At 44.3% G+C, this 9,405-nt stretch overlaps 1 pseudogene; it reads left to right on the forward strand.

Moving 5' to 3' along the window:
• The first annotated feature begins 5,840 nt into the window (after window positions 1-5,840).
• Window positions 5,841-6,689, forward strand: LOC146753646 (BTB/POZ domain-containing adapter for CUL3-mediated RhoA degradation protein 3 pseudogene; annotated as a pseudogene).
• The last annotated feature ends 2,716 nt before the right edge of the window (window positions 6,690-9,405 follow it).

The following is a 9,405-nucleotide window of genomic DNA, read 5'->3' on the forward strand; positions in this document are numbered from 1 at the left end:
TGCAAATGCTGTCTGTGTATCTTTGTTCAATATTGTATTGAATTTATCTACTTAAATAGTGATTTTCCGCACAACCATCTTTAAAGATAGATTGGTCTGGATTGATGATTGCCTCTACTTAGCCATTATAGCATAAGTAGACTCTAGGTTACACGGTAACTCCTTTTACTTTAAGCATGACAGAGTCTAAGAGTTGACTCCTCAAATTCCAGACTTGGCTGTTCATGCCTAGAACACCGGTATGCTATTTGCCAATTTTTAATATACATTTTCTTCTAGGTTACCTGAAGTATAATACTCCTGAAAGATAAGCACTTCTATATCTAGTCATCTCCTGTAATCTGAATTTACAGTAAACAGGAATAACAAGCATTTCAGAAACAGCTGTTGCAATAAGGACAAGCTATATTTTCCTTATTAGTTAGCAAAAACTAATTAATAGTTAGCAAACCTTTTTTTTTTTTTTTTTTTTTGTAAGAGAGAGCATGAAGTGTACTGTAAACCAGACCTATTACTTCCCTGTACTTTCAGAAGCATTTAGCTCCAGGGGAATTTTGATTTGCCTGAGACACTACACAATGTTTTACTCCAGGTCTCCCATGATACTTAGATTCAGAGCAAGGATGTCTTCTTAATTGAACCACTGACTCAACATGAAGCTTCAGGCAGCACAGCCAGCTCCAACAACATGTGAAAGTATGCATGATTATTTCTTGCTTTTTAAAGCCATTCTTCAACTACTGAGGGCAGGGGGACTGGTTAGATTTGACATACATTCCTTAGAAAAGGTTTTCTATTATATATCAAAAAATAACAACAACAAAAAAAAATCTACACTAATGATATCTTTCAGAGCTTTGGGTAATTCATTCCTTAAATATCTCTTCTATTTTACCTTCACATCTACTTCAGTTTTACTACTGTTTCAAATTGCCTTCTCTTTTTATGGCCCATGGCATTCTTCAGAGGAAGTGTTTGCAGTAGTACACCAATTCATCTCTGCTTTTTCCTGAAGTTTTGAGTGAGCCTTTTCTTCTCCAATATTTTTTTCTTGATTACAGTTGCAAAACTGAAATCACTTCTGCCTCATTTCAATCTCTGCATGTTTTTTATGGTGTTTTCTTCATCTGCATTAGTCACGCACAAGCTACACTTAATTTTGTGTACAAAATCATGATGGAAATGTATTCCACTAGTAGGATCTTCAGCTTTGTCTAACTTCTTACTTAACTAGCAGGATTAAGCTACTAGGTGACAACTTTCTAGCAGTAAACTCAGAATTATTAAACTATCATTTAATAATTTTGAAGATGTTTTAATAATTTATATTAAAGTAATAAGAAATTAGATTGCTTTCTCAGTCAGAAATCTACCATTTTCGTAGTAACTCCAAAGAACACTGCTAGACATGCAACGAAAAGTACTGATCAAGGAGTCAGACCTTCACCACAAAACAAGCTACAAGCCACAATCAGCTGTAAAGACACCAAGCAAAAAGCAATCTAGAGTCAGAGCTCTGTGGTTCAGTACAAAGTTGGCTGTGGCAACTATAGCAAGTTATTAATTAATACAACCAATCAGTTCCAAAGTAGCTAACATGTTTTAACATGAGATACAGGAACTGTCAGTTGATGTAGGGAAACCAAGCTAAAAGATTTGAATCAACTTTAAACCGCACAACCATTTTCAGAAATAAATAGAAGTAAGCTGAGATATTCACCCACATAATACATGAACACAGCGTAAACCTTTTCAAGACCAGAACTATACTACTAATGCATACTGTATTAATTACTAATTGTAAAAAATGTCTGCCTATCTGTTAATGACAGCAGCAAGAAAAATGGCTTATTCTGAGCATTTCCTATATCTTAGAAATTACTTTCTAACACAGGGAGTCTTAAATGAATGAACACAATACTGGAAGCTTATCCTTTAGCAACAGAAGCTTATTAGCCAGTAGTATTACTATAAACACCAGAAATTCAAACTGGAAATCACTTGGAGCCCTGAAAAGCACAGTTAAACAGTAACAATACAGATAGAATATTTCAACATTGAGGGAAGATTATTTAGTGAATTCAATTTATACTTTCCAATATTTATCCTTTCGTTTGGTAAATATGTCTCTAATAAAAATGCATGTGTAAATGAAGAGTTCGCTTTCAAATTTTACTGCTTGCTTGACTTTGAAATTGCTCCTGTGATCATGTATTAAAAAATTTCTGCTTGACTGAACTGAAAGTGTGGGATTTCTGAACCTCATTAAGATGAATTTCAGCACATTGGAAAAAATTTACTCTGTATGATAATAAGTGAATAGGTAATGTTAAAGTTAATTTTTCTTAATGAAATCTATTATTGAGCTTCAAGAAACCTTGTAAGTTACCTAACTTATGATGCAGAGCTGCAGTTCCTACAGGATGTGTGGAAGGTCTGCTCCTCTAAAAGTGTCTGGCCAAAGACTTTCTCACCACAAAAGGGGACATTAAGAAGAGGAAGCCATAAACAAGAACAGAGACAGACACAAGCCCAACCAACAAATATTAATGAAAGCAGTAATTGGTCAGTTACACTGTTTGGTAATGCAGTGTGAGAATATCTCTTCCAGTATCATTGCTGGATCAAGGAAGCAAAGGGACGCTAATCTCCAAACAGTCCTTTCAGCCTGAGTGCAGTGAGTGGGCCTCATGGGAATCCCACCCTTATTCTGGTATTTCCTTTTTGTCACTTGAACAGGATTCTCTTCAGCAAATGGGTCCTTTCACTTACCTAGCATTTCTACCACCACTGGGCTCCATCAGGAGAGGGGTGGTCAGCAGGGATAGGGAGGTGATTGTCCCTCTCTACTCTGCTCTTGTGAGGCCCCATCTGGAGTACTGTGTCCAGGTGTGGAGCCCTCAGTACAAAAAAGATATGGAGATTTTGGAAAGGGTCCAGAGGAGGGCCACGAAGATGATCAGGGGGCTGGAGCACCTCCCCTGTGAGGACAGGCTGAGGGAGTTGGGCTTGTTCAGCCTGGAGAAGAGAAGGTTGCGGGGTGACCTCATTGCAGCCTTTCAATACCTGAAGGGAACTTACTCCCAGGAGGGGAGTAAACTCTTCGAAAGGGCTGATAATAGCAGGACACGGGGAAATGGTTTTAAGTTGAAAGAGGGAAGATTTAGGTTGGATGTTAGGGGAAAGTTCTTTACTAGGAGAGTGGTTAGGCCCTGGAACAGGCTGCCCAGGGAGGTTGTGGATGCCCCGTCCTTGGAGGTGTTAAAGACCAGGTTGGACGGGGCCCTGGGCAACCTGATCTAGTAAAGGTGTATGTTTGGTGGCCCTGCCAGGCAGGGGGGTTAGAACTACATGATCCTTGAGGTCCCTTCCAACCCGGGTCATTCTGTGATTCTGTGACTCTGTGCTTTCTGACAGCCTTTTCTCAGCATAGCTCCTCTGCTGCAAGTGAATCCCATGGAAAAAGCAATGCATGCTCTTTGTGCTCCCTAGGGTCCCTTGACTACTGCAGACCTATGGCTCAATTATCATTACTCCAGACAAATAAGCCATCCATATTGAGCTTAGATGAGGAACAGCAGGAGCTGCTAGGTTTGGCAACAAAATCTGCTGCCCTTTTTAGGGAGTTTCACATTTTATTTTTCTCCAGGTATTGTTTTCTCTCCTTATATTTTATTTTTACTTTCCTTAAGAATCAGACCCCAGCCATTGAACCAGTAATGCCAAAATACAACCTGAATTGCTTTTGTAATATTTACAGTCAATATCACTTATCTTCTGCCACATCAAAGTACTCCAACAAACATTTAACTGCAGGAATTCCTTTTGAAGACTATACAGTTACAAAATTGATAGGTAAACCAAAGTTAAACAGATGCTTGTAAGAAAGATTATTGTGATAGAGAGCTATTTTATGATAAATGGGAAACACTTACTGATGTTGAAGGCTCACAGTAATCTTCACAAAGGATTGATCTCCAAAGAAAGAGAACCTGTCTCAATGTCAGTCAGCCCTTAAATTAGATCTAGGAGATCTAGCTTGGGTTTACCCCTTCTGGGAGCACATCTGAATTACATCCACCTGTGCTCCTGCAGCTGCCTCTTGTTTGCCTCAGGCGGTCAATCAGAGGTTCAGGCTGTGACCATCAGTTTCCCACACAAAGACAAAAAAGACAAATAAGCCAATAGTTAACCTCCTGTCTGACCCCGTAGATTTTGAATTATTCTCTCAGAAGCTGGTGAAATATGACATCAAGCTATGGGGTGCAGTCGTCAAACCAGAGTGATAGGATGTAATTCAGAGGGACCTAGACAGATTTGAGCAGTGGGCCCAGGTGAACCTCATGAGGTTTAGCAAATCCAAGTGAAAGGTCTTGCACCTGGGTCAAGCTAACCTGCTACCAATGTAAACTAGGAGACAAAAAGATTGATAGTAGTCCTGCAGAAAAAGACCTGAAAAGTGGGGGTTGTTACTGGTGGATGGCAAGCTGGACGTGAACCAGCAATGTGCCCTCACAGCTCAGAAGACCAACTGTATCCTAGGCTGCATCAAAATATGCATGACCAGCAAGAATAGAAAAATGATCCCACTCCTCTACTTTGTACTGGTGAGGCCTTGCCTGGAGTACTGCATCCAGATGTGGAGTCCTCTGTACAGGAGAGACATGGAGCTGTTGGAGTGAGTCCAGGGAAGGGCCACAGAAATGATCAGTGACATGGACAGTAAAATGAGGACATGCTGAGAGAGACGAGGCTTTTCAGCCTGGAGAAAGCTGTGAGGTGACCTGATAGCAGCCCTATTAATTGTAGGGGACTTGGACTAGATAGCTCACAGAGGTCCCTTCCAACTCTAAGGATTCTATTAACTAAATGAAGAAAGTAGATTTCTCATATTGCAGCATCTAGATGTTGCTGGAAATGATGATGGCACTGTCATATTTGTCCATGGCAATGCTTTTTCTTTTTGGATTTGACTGTGTGTCTATTGGCTTGTGACAGTAGTGACTGGGTTGTGGCCACCCAGCACTTCAGAACCTCCAGGCTTATGGATTCTGATGTCCAGTTGGTGTGATTTTTCTGTTTCCAGTCTGACCCCCCTATTTGCAGCTCATGTCAACTGCCTCTCCTGTTTTTTGCCCCATGCTGAACCGGTTCTGGTCACACAAGCCTTTCCTGTAAGAGAAGTGTTCCAGTGTCACTGCCTCCATAGTCTCCAGTGAGCCCCTCTGGATGGGCAGCGTCATTCCTGTCTACAGTCCTAGAAAGGAGGCAGAGCCTGGATTAGGCCTGTTGTGTGTTGGGCAGAGGGGATCACCCCTGCTGCTCTCAACTAGAGGAAAGGATAGGAGAAAATTTACAATAGTGAGCCACAGGCTGTCTTTGACCTGGTGTGGAAGGAAGCAGTGCATGGAGAGGGCGGGGCAGCAGTGTTGGCTTGTGGGGGAGTGAATCTGTAGGACTGTGTCCTGCTGCCTCAGAGGAAGACACGGGTTTCATTGAAGGCACCCCAGTGCTGTATGGATGAGGAGATCCATGGAGTGACATGGGAAGACTCAATCAAAGCCTCAGACACTGCTGTGAAATGCCAACAGTGAGCAGATAGGGAATGGAACAGACCAAGGTACTGTGGAAAACCCAGATGGCATTGCTGGGATAGGAGTGCTGCAGATGATAATCGCCTGTTGTGATGTCACTGGCACCAGTACCCCTAGGTGAGGGATAGTGACATACACAGCAGAGGACTGTGACGTCCTGGCCCTCACTGCTTGTAGCCGGACACAGTCTCTCTCTCTCAGTCTGGCTTGTGCCTGCACTCCAGCATGTCTGTGAGGTTTGGAGTGAGCAGCCTTGCAGAACAAAGATGCATATGAACCATTCTGCAAAGTACCAGTCATCACATCTTCCAAGGAAGAGCAAAAACTTATAGCCACTTCTAACAAGCCAGCAGTGAAGCTGCTATACAACAGAAGCAACAACAAATATTCCTATACCAGCAACTCTGACGACAACATGCTGAAAAACATCGAGCTATTTGATAAGCTGTCCTTGAGGTTTAATGGGAGAGTGCTCTTTATAAAAGATGTGACTGGAGACAAGATCTGCTGCTGGTCTTTCTACGGGCAGGGACGGAAGATTGCTGAAGTCTGTTGCACTTCCATTGTTTATGCTACTGAGAAAAAACAGACAAAGGTGGAGTTCCCCGAAGCCCGCATTTATGAGGAGACGCTGAACATTCTGCTGTACGAGTCTCAGGATGGCAGGGGACCCGACAACGCGCTCCTAGAAGCCACAGGAGGAGCAGCTGGCCGCTCCCATCACCTGGAGGAAGATGAGGAGCGAGAGCGCATCGAACGCGTGCGAAGGATCCACATTAAACGTCCGGATGACAGAGCCCATCTGCACCAGTGAGCTGAGCCGTGGCTGCGCGGGGTCTGTCTGGAGGGCTCTGCCCTTGTCCTGATGGATTGTCTGCAGCAGGGGACCAGGCAGCTTCTCTTTGTTCAATGAGTCTGTAAATTACGTTTTGTAACGAAGTAGGTTATCTGGGGTATTTAAATGCGGTAGTTCTAGGGTGAGAATAAATAAGGTTACTGGGCGTATGATAGGTATGTAAAAAGCCCACTGAGCAGCTGGAGAAATGCCCTGAGTTTGTAGCCCTCTTGTCTTTGCTATTTTGTGGCTAGTGAGGAAGAAGGACACCTCAGCCTGGGCAGCTTGGAGGGTTTCCTTGGTAGGGGACCTGGGCACTTGTTCCTCCCCTGCCGGGCTCAGCATGTGACCATGGCCTCTCTTCCTTTTCTATCGTGACCCCTGCTGCTTCAGCAGTGGTGTGAGGAGCAGCCCCTCATCGCCTGAGCTCTCCTGTCCACCATAGCAGCTGGACAGCATGGTTACTGAGCTGGACCATTGCTGCCCCACACCAGTTCTGTTTTGGCTGCATCCAGTGGTGGGCCCCCTCTGCAAATGCAGGGTGAGGTCCATCTTGCACTCGCTGTGTGTGGACAACAGAGTTTGTGGTCAGACAGTGTGTGACATGGACCAGAAGAGCACCCCAACACTGAACAGGGATGGTGTCCACCTGGGCGGCCATGTTCTGCCAGCAGCCAGCTGTGCTCTGGCTCCTGCTGGCCTGGCTGCACCAGGAGCTGAGGCAGTTCTTTGGGGCTGACCACATGGCAGCCTTTGCAGTGCTTCACCTTTTCATCTCCGAACTGTGCTTCTCTGGCCTGGATGAGAGTGTGCTGACTGTGTGGCTGCTCTGCTCCCTGCAAAGCCAGGCTGCCATCTTTGTGTGATGGCTCATTGCCCAAGCTGTGCCGTTGTGCAGTAGGGGGGTGCAACATCTGCTTGGCCTGGAGGCCTTCCATGCTGAAACCGGGCAGGAGAGCAGCCCTGCAGGTACCCCTGGTGCAGCTGCCTCCCCACCAGAAACTGCTGACTATGGCCTGCAGCCCTTCAGCAGCACACAGGAAACACCAGTGTGGAGGCGGAGCTTCCTGTCCCCTCAACCACTGCCCTTCATGAGTGTCACAGCCAGCCTCCATCCATCCCGGCTCCAGTGCAGACAGTCCAAAAAGCAGCCCAGGAGGAGCTGGGGGAGACAGTTCCAGGTCCCTGAAGTGATAGCACAGTCAGGGTGCGCTCATGCAGGGCATATATGCAAGCCCCAAAGAGGAGAGCCCATACCTCTGCGGCCACTGCACCTCCTGCCACCCTGCTGGCAGCCCCTGCAGCTGGCCAGAAAAAGTTGGGCCACAACCAGCCCTCAGGGACTCATACTGAGTCAAACTGAGTAAAGTAATAATATTACAGAAAAGTCTCTGTGTTGCTACCAGTGCCTTTGTCAGTGCTGTGCAGAGCTGCAAGTTGTTTTATGAATCTCTTGGATCTGTATTAGATTTGTGGTGTTCCCAGGTTACATCTTGTGGTTTTGAAGTCACACATAAGGATAAGGGGAGCTGATCTCTTAGAACCTTTACGAATAATTCATTGGTGTTTTCAGCCTGGGTGGGATGACTATAACACCACAACATCTGCTTTATTTACTTATCTCTTCATCTCTGCCCAGAGGCTCTCAACCACATCATTGCTAAGCAGGAATTCTGTACAGCCCAGCCCCTCTCTCATGCACAGCCACTCGTTTTAAATAAACCCAGTGCCAGCAATAAGTGTCAGACTCAGGGCATCAGGCAGCAGGGCATGCACAGGTGACAGGCCCAAGGTGTGCACAGAGGGGCTGTGCTGTGCTGTGCTGTGCTGTGCTGTGCTGGGAGTAATGGGGGTGTGAGTACCGGTGATGTTCCAGAGATATTTGCATGTGGGAGTGCAGCAGGGCCTGCTGGCTCTGCCAGCCCCAGGGCAGGAGGGGTTGGGCTGCACCCTTCAAGTGTGAGGTCCTGTGTGCAGGGCTGCTGCAGGCAGCAGCTGGGCTGGGGCTGCTGTGGGATAGTCACGGCAGGATGAAAGCTGCATCAGGCAGCAGCTGCTCTAATTTACATCACTTAACATTTTATGTAATATTTCATTAGTGACACTAAACAGCCAGATGTCTTATTTTTATTTATTTATTTTTTTCCCCTCCTCACACCTTTTTCCAATAGCTTTTTTTTTTTTCCTCCACTTTCAGTAAGAGGTTTGCCAGGTGCAACTTGGAAAATTCCTGGCTGAGAATATGCTGGCCTAAAATATTCTGATTGCCCTCCCACTAGAAGGGCTGGTAAGGCAACCTGTCTGGGCTTACTCATTATCTTTGTTTTCAACTTAAAAATAGTATTGCATATGGGTAGTACAACAGGTATTTGAAAAACTCCCTTGCTTAAGTCCAGACAGTTTATATTAAAAATAAAATGAAAAGAAAGAATAAATGCTTTTTCAGGAATACAAAAGGCATGCAGATGCATCTGGTTGTGTTGCAGCTCTGTGTAGTGAGAGGTACAGGTGCAGTAAAATTGTCGCATTTTAAGGCCAAGAAAAAAACTTCAAATGCCAGTTTTTCATCAGGGTATTTATATTGTACACACTGTATTTCTTGCATCATGAGCTTTACCTCATGATGGACTATGTAAACTTATGGATGGGGATGTCTAAAGATCTTCAGCAAAACATAGAACTATCTTGCCTTCAACAATTCCACAGTATGATGTCTAAAATATAAAGCATATTTATTTCCCTTCTACTAGTAGTAATCTACATAAACCTATGCAAAATATTCATCAATTCAGAACATGTTGCAGCACTTTCATTACATGTATTGAAATAAGTGAAAGAAAAATGCTTTAAATCATGGTACCTCTAAGAAAGAAAGGTTGTATTGCATCTAAATGGAGTCTTAAAATGATGCTGTCTGTAAAACCGATGTGTTTATCCAAAGTACACTTTGAAAATTTAGCACAAAGATAAATATAT

Source organism: Coturnix japonica, chromosome Z, assembly GCF_054131305.1.
Source record: "Coturnix japonica strain WE chromosome Z, WE-NBRP24, whole genome shotgun sequence".
In the NCBI taxonomy this organism is placed as follows: domain Eukaryota; kingdom Metazoa; phylum Chordata; class Aves; order Galliformes; family Phasianidae; genus Coturnix; species Coturnix japonica.